The sequence below is a fragment of the Pteropus alecto genome, unplaced genomic scaffold (assembly GCF_000325575.1).
Source record: "Pteropus alecto unplaced genomic scaffold, ASM32557v1 scaffold106, whole genome shotgun sequence".
Lineage (NCBI taxonomy): Eukaryota > Metazoa > Chordata > Mammalia > Chiroptera > Pteropodidae > Pteropus > Pteropus alecto.
Genome location: NW_006442103.1, coordinates 11162832 through 11174979, shown reverse-complemented (window position 1 = coordinate 11174979; position 12148 = coordinate 11162832). Strand labels below are relative to the sequence as shown.

At 37.3% G+C, this 12148-nt stretch overlaps 1 pseudogene; it reads left to right on the top strand.

Annotated features, from left to right (window-relative positions):
• Positions 1 to 513: 513 nt before the first annotated feature.
• LOC107196243 lies at positions 514 to 9691 on the top strand (annotated as a pseudogene).
• Positions 9692 to 12148: the final 2457 nt, after the last annotated feature.

Here is a 12148-nt window from a genome sequence, read left to right as displayed (position 1 = left end):
GAGCCCTGTCATCACTTAAGTTTTGCACAAGAATGTGCATAGGTATTAATTTGATTCCTGCCACAAGGCCAGGTGTTATGCTGACTAACTGGTCTGTCACACATGCTTGCAATAATTTCATGAAGCTTAGTCTCTGGTATGAGATTTTAATCACAAATGAGAGAAGAAGCTATAGTTAAATTTACTCCAATTATATTTTACATAAAACAAAGGTTATGAACAAAGTGTTCATACACAAGGCTAAGAAGTTTGTGAATAACAGCGAATATGATTAATATAAAAGTCACCCTCTACTGCAGTCAAGAGCTTTTTAGATTTTTCTTTATAGCAAATTATACTTTTATAAAACTAGCTTTGAGCAAATATTGAGCCTTTTTAATGCGGTGTGTTCTTTGTAGAACCCAAATTCTAAAGGACAAAATTAGCAATCCAAAAAAAACTAGGTACAGAATAATTGTGATATGTACATCCACCCAAACAATTTCTCTCTTCCACTGGTCATGCAAGTGATTGGACAGCTTCTACTTGGATTCCTTCTTGTACCGAAAAAGAATGGTTTGCAGACCCCAGATAAAAAAAGAAAACGCTCACCTGGAAGGTGCCCACTGACAAACTGGCTTGCAAAAAAATTCTCGAAGAAATTTAACAAGGTTTATCTTTTTAAGAAATAGTTCTACAGCCAGAAGAAAAGGTAATGAGAACAAATATAAAGTGAAAGAGGGAGCAGTTTAATGGGAAATGGTTATATGATAGAACCAGAGAGCTTAATTATGAATAAGTTGCTAGAACAGGATTGTAAATAATATTTCTGAAGACTCCTAGACTAGTAAGACAGAAAATGGAATAAAATTCTGTTTACTTTTATATCAAGCAGCAGTGAACTTGGGAGACATTTCATTAAACATTGATTGATTGAAACCTGGCATCACTAGAAAAAAAACGTATGTATAAACTTTAAAAAAATTTTATGCCTCTGAAAAACATGGTGCAACCACACCTGGAAAATAGCATCCAGTCCTGATTGCCATATCTCAAGGAAACTAATTCAAGTTATGAAGGACCACAGTGTGGTGAGAGGAAAATGATAGAATCAGAGTTCATAAAATTATAAATTATGTGTGTGGGGGGGAGGTGGCACAGGGAAGAAGATGCACTTTTATGTCAATACTAGGATATTAAGTTTAAGGATCTAGACTAACACAATAAATAAATTATTTTAAGACAAAAATATTACTTGGATAGTATTTTAATTCCATTATTTAACTTTTACCCTTCGAAATAACATAGGCTGAAAATATTAATAAGTTCAAAGAAATAGAAATTTTAAATGTGTATCTGTCCCTCACCTTAATTCTGAAGTAATGGCAGACAACTATATTCCTAAAATATGCTTTGCCTCCACTGTCAGATACAGTCGATTGGATGAAAATATAAGGCATTCCTCTTTAATTTAATTAACATTTTTGTGTTGAATGTTTATCTTTAAGAATAAGAGGTTTTTCATAGATAAATTAGTAGATACTATGAATTGATAGTGAAAATCTATTTCATTTTTGTCCTGGGTACACAGTAAGACTATATTTCCCAGTCTCCCTTTCAAAGAAGTGTAGGCACGAGATTGAATTTTAGCCAGTAAAATATAAATGAAATGTATATTTATTTTCATATTAAGGTTTTGAAAAACAGAAATGTTCTTTCCCAATTTTTTCTCCTTACACTAATTAGATATTGATTGGATAAAAACAAGATTTTAAGAGATGGCAGAATCACATGGTAGAAGGAGCCTGCACTAGTCCACTATTAACCAGATTTTAGAAAATCAAACTAGAGGTCTAATATAATTTAGGAACTTTGTTTTTATCCATCGCAGTTACTGAGATTGTATTGTATACTTCTAGTATAATGTCATAATTTGTAAATGTTTGATGGATTTATGAAACAGAAAGGCAGCATTTCTTATATCTTCTGCAGTGTCCTGTACAGACTCACTGTGAAGTGAAGTTCAGTAAATATTGGCTTATTAGTATCTTTGTAAATCCATGGTGTACATCTTGCCTCTTTTAACCAGTTAGAGTGCTAGTCTTATAAAGAATGTTCTTTTTAACATAAAAATAGATATAGATAAAAAGATAAAAATATAACACAGACCTAGAACAAAGGAAGGATCTTTCTGAGGCATTGAGTCTTAACAGTGTAAGCAACTCTATCCTCCAAAAGCGTGGTAATTTGAAAGAGCCTACCTGAGAGTTCACCTACTTAGAAAGGCTGTGTAGACCGCAAAGAGGATGCCTCAGAAATTCTAAAATATGCTGTTGGATTGTAGTGCAGAGAGAAATCTCCCCTGTCTGGGAAGCGGCAGCTCAACTGAAAAGCACAAAGATTTCACTAAAATCGCACCAATGCTCAAAACCTAGTCCCTGCTGAAAGAAAACTTTATTCACTTACAATATTTGAAGAAAGTGGTAAAGTGAATCAAACCAAAGTAGCAACATCACCTCAGCTACAGATCTGATTAACTCAGCCTTCTACTCTAGGAGTCTGACAAAGGAACAGGCATGTGTTTTTCTGCAGGTAAATTATTTATTTCCATACCTACTCTTCTTTTGTACAAAATATCCAGCGTGCAGTAAGAAGTTATAAGACATGCAAAGTAGCAGAAAACTTTGATCCAGAGAGCAAACAGTCAATAGAAGCAAACTCAGAGATTTCCCAGATATTGCAATCATCAAGTTAGATAACTGTGATAAAAATGCTGAAGGAGCTAGTAAAAAGTGTGAAAAACAGGCATGAAAAGAATGAAACTTTCAGCGGAGACACGTAAATGTTGAAAAAAGAGAAAATTTTAGAATTGAATATGATATGACTACACATAGAAGAAAAGATCATTTCAAAAGGACATTTGAAAGTATAAAAATAAAAGCGAAAAGAAAAAAGTGAAACAAAAGAATAGAGTACGTATGTTTTGAAGGAAAAGCAAATGGCCTTATATATGTTGTAATGAGTTTCAGAAAGAGAAGATAAAGAGAATGGTGCAGAAGAAATGTTTGAAGAGATATTGACTGAGAACTTTTTCAAAATTGATGGAAACTAACAGAGAAAATCAACAAAATCAAAAGTGAGTTTTCGGAAATGTTCAAAATTGATAAATTACCTAGCAAGACTAATTTATGGAATTGAATAGCATTTCCCCCAAAAGTCATGGCCATCCAGAACTCCAGAATGTGACCTTGTTTGTAAATAGGTTATTTGCATATCTAATTAGTTATGAAATCTTACTAGATCAGGATAAGCCCTAAATCCAGCAACTGGTGTCCTTAGAAGAAGGCAACATAGAGATACGGAAATAGAAAGCCAAGTGAAGACAGAGGCAGAGACTGGAGTAATGTAGCCTCAAGTCAAAGATTGCCAGCAACCAGAAACTAGAAAGAGACAAGGAAGAATTCTCTCTCACAGCCTATAGAGGGAGCCTTGATTTTGGATTTCTGTTCTCCAGAAATGAGAGAATAACTATCTGTTGTTTCAAGCTATGCAATTTAATTAAAGATATAACGTCATGGACAACTTTATGTCAAAAATTCAACAATTCAGATGAAATAGATAAATGTCCTTTGAAACATAACTTCTCAAAACTGATATAAGAAGAAAAGATCTAAAAAGAACTTCATATTTATTAAAGTTTTGAATTTGTAACCACAGATCTTTCCAAAAAGAAAACTCTAAGCCCTGATTATTTCACAGATGAATTCTATCAAATATTCTACACAAATTCTCAAGAAATAGAGAAAAGAACTTATCAATTTGTTTTTGTGAGGCCAGCATAACCCCAGTAACAAAACCTGACAAATATAAGAAAGGAAAAAGGTTCATGTCTCTCATGAATACAGATGCAAAAATACTTAACAATAGGAAATAAAGCTTAGCAATGAAAATAAATGATATAGCATGACCAAGTGGAGTTTATCCCAGCAATATAATTCACTTTAACATAAAGGAGAAAAATCAGAAACGAAAAAGTTGACAAAATTGAACACTCATGATAAAAATTCCCAGCAAACCAGAAACAGAAGAGAATTCCACCGCTTGATAAAACGTATTTGTAAAGATCTAACAGCTGATCTCATACTTAATGGTTTAATATTAAATCCCTTCCACTTAGGATTGGAAATAAGGCAGATATCCTTGCCTACTATTCAACATTGCAATAGAATTCCTAGTCAGTACATTAAGGCAACAGAAAACAGTAAGAAAAAAGGGATAGTGCGTATTTACATAAATCCTATGAAAAATTTTAAACTAGTTTTGGGCAATAAGTGAATTTAAAAAGGTCACAACAGAAGTTCAGTAATGGTGATGAACTGCAATTCTATATTAATGAGCATTTTAAAACAAGTATATAATACTCTCTACCATAGCATGAAACAGTCTTATACCTAGAAACAACTCTAATGACATATGTGTAAGCCCTATAAACTGAAAGCTAAAAAAGTGCTGTTGAGAATTTTAAAATACCTAAATACAGTTATGTGCTGCTTAACCATGCTTTGATCAATAATAGACTACATATATGATGGTCCCATAAGATTATAATGGTGCTGAAAATTTTTTTGTCACCTAGTGACGTGACACAGCCATCATAATGTTGTAGCACAATGCATTATACAAATACCATTCTGTTATAATTGCTAACAGTATTCAGTACAGTAACATGTTGTACAGGTCTGTGGCCAGGAAGCTGTAAGGGAACAGAATTTGTTACCCCAAAATATGTATGACATAATATTTTAAGCCACTTAATTCTAAGAAATGGCAGATATGGAAGAAGCTTTGAAAAACAAGAAGTTACCCTTTGTAAAAGAGATTTACATTTTTAAGGGAAATCCCCATTTGTAAGAGTCTCTCGCTATATCAGGAAGAAAGGGATGGTCTTATTTCTACAAACTCTTAAAAATGTAGAAGACAAGGATTTAAATGTACATTACAATCTTGCTCTTGTTTACTTTGCTTTTACTGTAACCTCCCCTAACTGACTCCTCCCAACCCCAATACCTTCTTTTGTATTCAGCTGAGGCTAAGTAAGGTGGTGGCTTCAGCCATTTTGGCACGTGACTCAGTTTTTCTGGGTCTTTCCCATGCATACAGAAGGTGCACATGTTATTAGATTTTTGGTTTTCTCCTGTTAGTTTTTATTACAGGGGTGTCTCAGCCAAGAACCCAGAAGATTAGAGGGAAATTATTTTTCTGCCCCCACAAAGCAAAAGACTATACCATGTAGCCTAGATGTGTAGGAGGCTATGCTATTTAGGTTTGTGTAAGTGCACTCTATGACATTTGCACAATGATAAAATTGCCTAATGATGCGTTTCTCATAACATATCCTCATTTAGTAGCACGTGACTGTAAATGGAAAGGTGTGTCACATTCATATATTGGATGACTCCGTATTATTAAGATGCCCAATCTCTACTTGATGATCTATAGATTCAATGTGTCCCCTAACAAAATTCCCAGCAGGATATTTTGAAGAAATTGACAAGTTAATTATAAAATTTGTAAATTCACAGCATCTAAAATAGCCAAGGCAATCTTGAAAAAAAAAAAAAATGGAAGACATAAACACTACCAGATTTAAAGATGTATCATAATGTTACAATAAACAAGACAGTGTATTATTGACATGAGAATAGACAAATACACCAATGGAACATAATAAGAGTCCTAAAATAGACCACACAATACATAGTCAACCAAAGAGTCAAGACAATTCAATGAGAAAAAGTCTTCAACTGATACGTTTACACCAGAACATTCAAATGGAAAACAGTGAACCTCAACATTTACCTCAGTCTTATACAGACATTTTGAGGTACATCACAGCCCAAACCATAAAGCTCCTAGATGAAAAGCTAGGAGGATATTTTTGTGACATCAAGGAAGGCGAAGTTTTCTTAGGAACATAAAAGACAATAACAGAGGACTTTTTCAAAAGTTAAGATTTTTGTTTACCAAAAGATACCCTTAATCTGAATAGGCAAATCAGACTGGATAAACATAATATGTGAATTTTATGAAGAACTTGTATGCAGACTATATAAAGAGCACCAACAAATCAAAAAGAACCATCTAGTTTTTTAAATGAGCAAAGGACTTGAACAGATACTTCACAAAAGAGGATTTACGAATGGACAAATTGCACATGAAAAGATACACAACATCAGAGTAATAGTAATAAATGCCTCGATGAGACACCACTGCATAGCCACTAGTATGGCTATGTGTACACACACACACACACACATACATAGAGACTGACAACACCAAATGTAGATAAGTATATGAGAAACTGGACCTCTTGTGTTGCTGGTGAACCAGTTTAGAGAATGGTTTGGTTAAACATATATCTACTCAGTGGTCCTCCAAAATCCATTCATAGGAATTTACCTAAGAGAAATAAAAATATGCCCACAAAAAGACTGTAACAAGAATCTTCTCAGCAGTTATATTCATAATAGTCCAAGGGTAGCCATAACCCTAATAAAGCTCAATAAAAATGGATAAACAAGTTGAAGTGTATTTATATAACTGCCTACTGCTTGGCAGTAAAAAGAAGTAAGCTAAAGATATGTGCAACAACATGGATGAATAACAAAAGCATTGTATTGATCAGGAGAAACCACACAGATGCAAGTATATGATGTCTGATTAATTTGAAGCACAAGACCAGGCAAAACTGGTGACAGAAGTCAGAAAGTGATTGCTTTATGGGAAAGACTGACTGGAAAAGGGGCATGAGTGATTGTTATGGGCTGAGTTGTCTCCCCCACCCCCAGACTCATGTTGAGGTCCTAATTCTCATTACTTCAGAATGTGACTGTACTTGGAGATAGTGTCTTTAAATAGGTAATTAGTTAAAATAAGGTCACTAGGTTGCACCCTAATTCAATGTGACTGGTATCTTTATAAGAATAGGAAATTAGGACAAAGACATATACAGAAGGAAGACCATATGAAAGCACGGGAGAAGATGTCCATCTACAGGCCAAAGAGAGGCCTCAGAAGAAACCAACCCTATAAGCACCATGATACCAGACTTCTAGTGTCTGAGATTGTGAAAACAAATTTGTTTAAGCCACCAAGTCTGTAATACTTTGTTATGGCAGCCCTAGCAAACTAATACAAGGATTTTACTGGGGATGCAAACATTCTGCATCCTGAAATAGATGTGTGTGACATGGACATACTATTATCAACTGATCATACTGAACACTTAATATCTATACTTGAACTTCTGGTCAAGATGACAGAGTGGGGAGATCCTAATGTCACCTCCTCCCATGAGCACACCAAAACTACAATTAAACATAGAGCAACTATCTTTGAGAACAAACTGAAGACTAGTGGAAGACATTCTCTACAACTGAGGATATAAAGAAAAAGCCACGTTGAGACAAGTAGGAGGGGCAGAGATACAGTCTAGTCTGGCTGCACGCCGTTGGTGTGGCAGGGATATTCCACAGGTGCCAGGGATATTGCAACTGTGGAAGATCCCTTGATGAGTGAAGGCTCTGAGACCTATGTCAGCTTTCCCAGCCCAAGGGACCAGCTCTGGTACTGGAAAGTGGAGCCCCTATAATATCTGGTGTTGAAAACCAGAGAGGCTTGCTTCCAGAGGAGCAGAAGTTCTGTGGGAAACTGAGTCTCCACCTTCAAAGGACCCATGTACAAACTCTCAGTTCCAGCACAGAGGCAATTTGAAAAGCATCTTGGTCAAAGGCAAAGCAGATATACTGAATGACTGGAAGCATGTGCAGAGGGGCAAGGATCTCAGAACTTTCTCCAAGAATGGAAGCACTGGTGGGTATTATTTTCTCTTGCTTTATTTTTCTCTCCTTTCACCTAGCTGGCCCTGCACTGGCAGGCACCAGTTCTGGCAGTCTCCAATAACCTACTAGTAGTTTGCGCAGTACTCCTCTTAAGGACCTGCCCAGACTAACATCATGTTGGCCAGTACACACCACAGCTGCTCCGGGGTACCTCTCTGGTCTCGCCCCCCGGCACCTGGCAGGAGGCCCTAGGCAACCCTGGAGTTCCTCCAAAGAGGCATGGCACTCTGGGGGCAAGCCCCTGCACACCAACATGCATACAAAAATAGAATCTAGGCCTCATAGCCACCCACATCAAAGACCTGTGGCAGACATCAGTTTACCCACACCAGTTGTAGCCAGCCCGGCTGAGGCCAGCCCATTTCATCATTGTGCACACAGCAGTCACATCTGGACCTCATATACAGCCATGTTGGGGGAGAGCCTGCAAATCATTGTGCCAACAGTAGTTGCAGCCAGACCTCAGAGACAACTGGGCCTAGAACCAGCCCTGCCCACAAGCATGTGCATGGCAGTTGTGGCACAACTACAACAAGAGGGCACATAGTTCTCACAGGGTACACCCCTGGAACACCTGGCTCTGGTGACAAGAGGGAATTGCATGACCGGACCCCACAGGATACCTTCCACATATGGCCACTCTTTCAATATCATGAGATATATCTGATCTACCTAATACATGAAAAGGAACATAGAGACTTCGGGAAAATGAGGAGACAGGAATATGCTTCAAGGGAAAGAACAAGACAAACCTCAGGAAAAGATATAAAACAGAGATAAGCCATCAACTAGATAAAGGATTCAAAATAATGATCATAAGAATGGTCACCAAACTAAGGAAAAGTATGGGTGAATACAGACACCTTTAAAGAGAAAGCTTAAAAGCAGCACAAAAAGAACTTGAAAAAGAACCAAACTACTGAAAAATACAATACCTGAAATGAATACAACAGAAGGAATGAACATCAGATTAGATGATTCAGAAGAATAGATCAGTGATATGGAAGACAAAGTAGTCAAAGTCACCCAATCAGAACAACAAAAAGAAAAAAGAATTTGAAAAAATGAGGGGAGTATCAGGGACCACTGGGACAACAAAAAGCATACAAACATTCACATTATGTGAGTCCAGAAGTAGAAGAGAAAGAGACAGAAAACCTGCTTGAAGAAATAATGGCTGAATGGGTCCCTAACCTGGCAAAGGAAATAGACATCTAAAACCAGGAAACATGGTCCCAAAACAGATGAACCCCAAAAGATCCACAACAAGATATATCGTAATTAAAATGTCAAAAGTTACTCTTCCACAGGAGGCCTACATGCCACCACTGGAGCTATTGCCATGTCTCTAGTGATCCTTGAGAAGTTCCAGCACGTTATGTGAGTACTCAATGCCAATATTGATGGGCAACGGAAAATAGTCTTTGCCATCACTGTATTTAAGGATGTGGGATGAAGATATGCTCATGTGGTGTTAAGAAAAATGAACATCAACCTCACCAAGAGGACAGGGGAACTCGCTGAGGTTGAGGTGGAACATGTAGTCACCATTATGCTGAATCCAAGCCAATACAAGATCTTAGGCTGATGACAGAGGACATAAAGAACAAAAAATACAGCCAGATCCTGGCCAATGGTATGGACAACAAGCTCTGTGAAGACCTGGAGCAACTGAAAAAAATTGGGGCCTGCACAGGGCTATGCCTTTTCTGTGTACTTTGTGTTCGAGGCCAGCATACCAAGATCACTGGCTACCAAGGCTGTACTGTGGATGTCCAAGAATAAATAAATCTGTAAGCCTTGTCTGTTAATAATTTTTTGAATTATTTTTTTTAATGTCAAAGGTTAAAGAAAGAATCTTAAAAGCAGCACAAAAAGAACTAGTTACATAAAAGGGAACACCCGTAAGACTATAAGATGACTTTTCAGCAGAAACTTTGCAAACCTGAAGGGAGTGGCACGATATATTCAGTGATGAAGGGCAAAAACCTACAACTAGTTTACTCTCTCTGGTAAGGTTATCATTCAGAATTGAAAGATAGTTTCCTAGATAAGCCCAAACTAAAAGAATTCATCACCACTAAACTGGCATTCCAAGAAATGTTAAAGGGATTGGTATAAGCAGAAAAGAAAAGGCAAAAACTAGAAATAAGAAAATATAAAAAATAAAAGAAATAAAAATAAGAAATAAAAAAATCTCACTGTTAAAGGCAAATGTAGAATAAAGGTAGTGGATCAGCCACGTCAAAAGCAAGTATGAAGGTTAAAAAACAAAAGTAGTAAAGTCATGTGTATCAACAATAATTAGGAAAGGTATAAAATATGTCAAAAACAAAACATGGGGGAGAAAAATAAATGTGTAGTCCTTTTAAAATTCAAAGTGTTTAACAACTTTAAATAGACTGTTACATATATATAAAATAGATGGACTTAACAGATATATACAGAATATTTCTTTCCAACCCACCAGAATACACATTCTTTTCAAGTGCATATGTAACAGTCTGCAAGATAGATCACATGTTAAGCCACAAAACAAGTCTCAATAAATTTAAGAAAAACGAAATCATGTCAAACATCATTTCCGGCTACAATGATATGAAGCTAGAAATCAACAACAATTAGAAAAATGGAAAGAAAAACAAACACAATGGTCCTAAATAACATGCTACTAAATATAAAGTGGGTCAATGAAGAAATCGGAGAGGAAATAAATCCCTCGACAAATGGAATGGAAACGATATTTCAAAATCTATGCAGCAAGAATATCTCTTAAGGGGATTGCAGGGGTCTGTATTGGCCTGATAGCCCTTAACAACCTGAGCTCCTGCCCTATCCAGTACACAAAGTGCCCACTGCACATTGATAGGTAGCTGCCCCTGCTTCGGGGTAGCGCATTTAGGCCCAGAGTGGGCAGCAGTTGACCTTGCTACAAGTGGAAACTTGTACAGCAAGCCACAGAGACAGCGTGGGCACATAAACTGACACTGCAGTGGCAGGGGAACATTTACTCACTAGACCCAGAGTCCCTGTGCCACTCAACATGCATATCATCCAGTTTCAGAGACAGGGAATCAATAGGCAGTATCAGGCCTTGAGGAGCACTGGTCTTTCTGCATCTTTCTGCTAAACTGCCCTAGGTCAGGGACGAGGGATAACTGAGAGCTGCCTACAGGATTGTCTCTTCCACTTGCCTTTAGATCCAGCATAGGCAACAACCATCAGCGGATCGCTTTGTAGTTCTCATCGGGTAGCCCTGAGCAATCAAAAGCAGCAGCTGACTTTGGCCTATGGGGAAGCCCCTCCCAAGGGGCCATAAAACCAACTCATCTGGAGGCTGGCACCAGACCACAATGGAGCAACTCCTGACTAGTTCCAGTAGTGAAACCCACAAAGGTTGGTTGCAACAAGTACATAAGCCTGCCAGGGCAAATCCCACTCAGCGGAGTCAGCCTCTACACAGCAACTCGCATCCTGAGGGTGCAGCCAATTCCTACAATTACCCTGAACATTAATCCCACCTACTGATCTACTAACAACAATAAAGCCTTAGCGACAACAAAAGGTCACACATAAACCATCAAAGGTCACTTCCAGACCTCCCAGCATAAGGGATCAGGGAGAGTGTGCCACTCGACCACACAGGATACTTTCCACATTAGGCCATCTGGCCAAGACAGAGACAAAACAAATATTCCTACACATAGAAAAGAACACAGAGGCTAATAAAATAAGAAAACAAACATGCCACAAATGATACAATAAGAGAAAACTTCAGAAAATAAGCTAAATGAAATGGAGTAAGCAACCTACTAGAGTCAGAGTTCAAAATAATGGTTATAAGGATGCTCAATGAACTTATGGAGAGAATGGATGAGCACAATGAGAGCATAAAAAAAGGACATAGAACCCATAAAAAAAAACAGACAGAAATGGGGAATACAATAACAGAAATGAAGAATACACTAGAAGGATTCAACAGTAGATTGGACGAAGCAGAAGATCAAATTAGCAAATTGGAAGACAAGGTAGCTGAATTCACCAATCAGAATAACAAAAAGAAAAAAGAATTTCAAAAAATGAGGACAATTTAAGAGACCTCTGGGACAACATGAAGCGTAAAAATATCTGAATCATAGGAGTACCTGAAGAGGAAGAGAGAGAGCAAAGGATTGAGACTCTATTTGAAGAAATAATGACAGAAAACTCCTCTAACCTGGCAAAGGAATTAGACATACAAGTTCAGAAAGCACAACGAGTGCCAAACA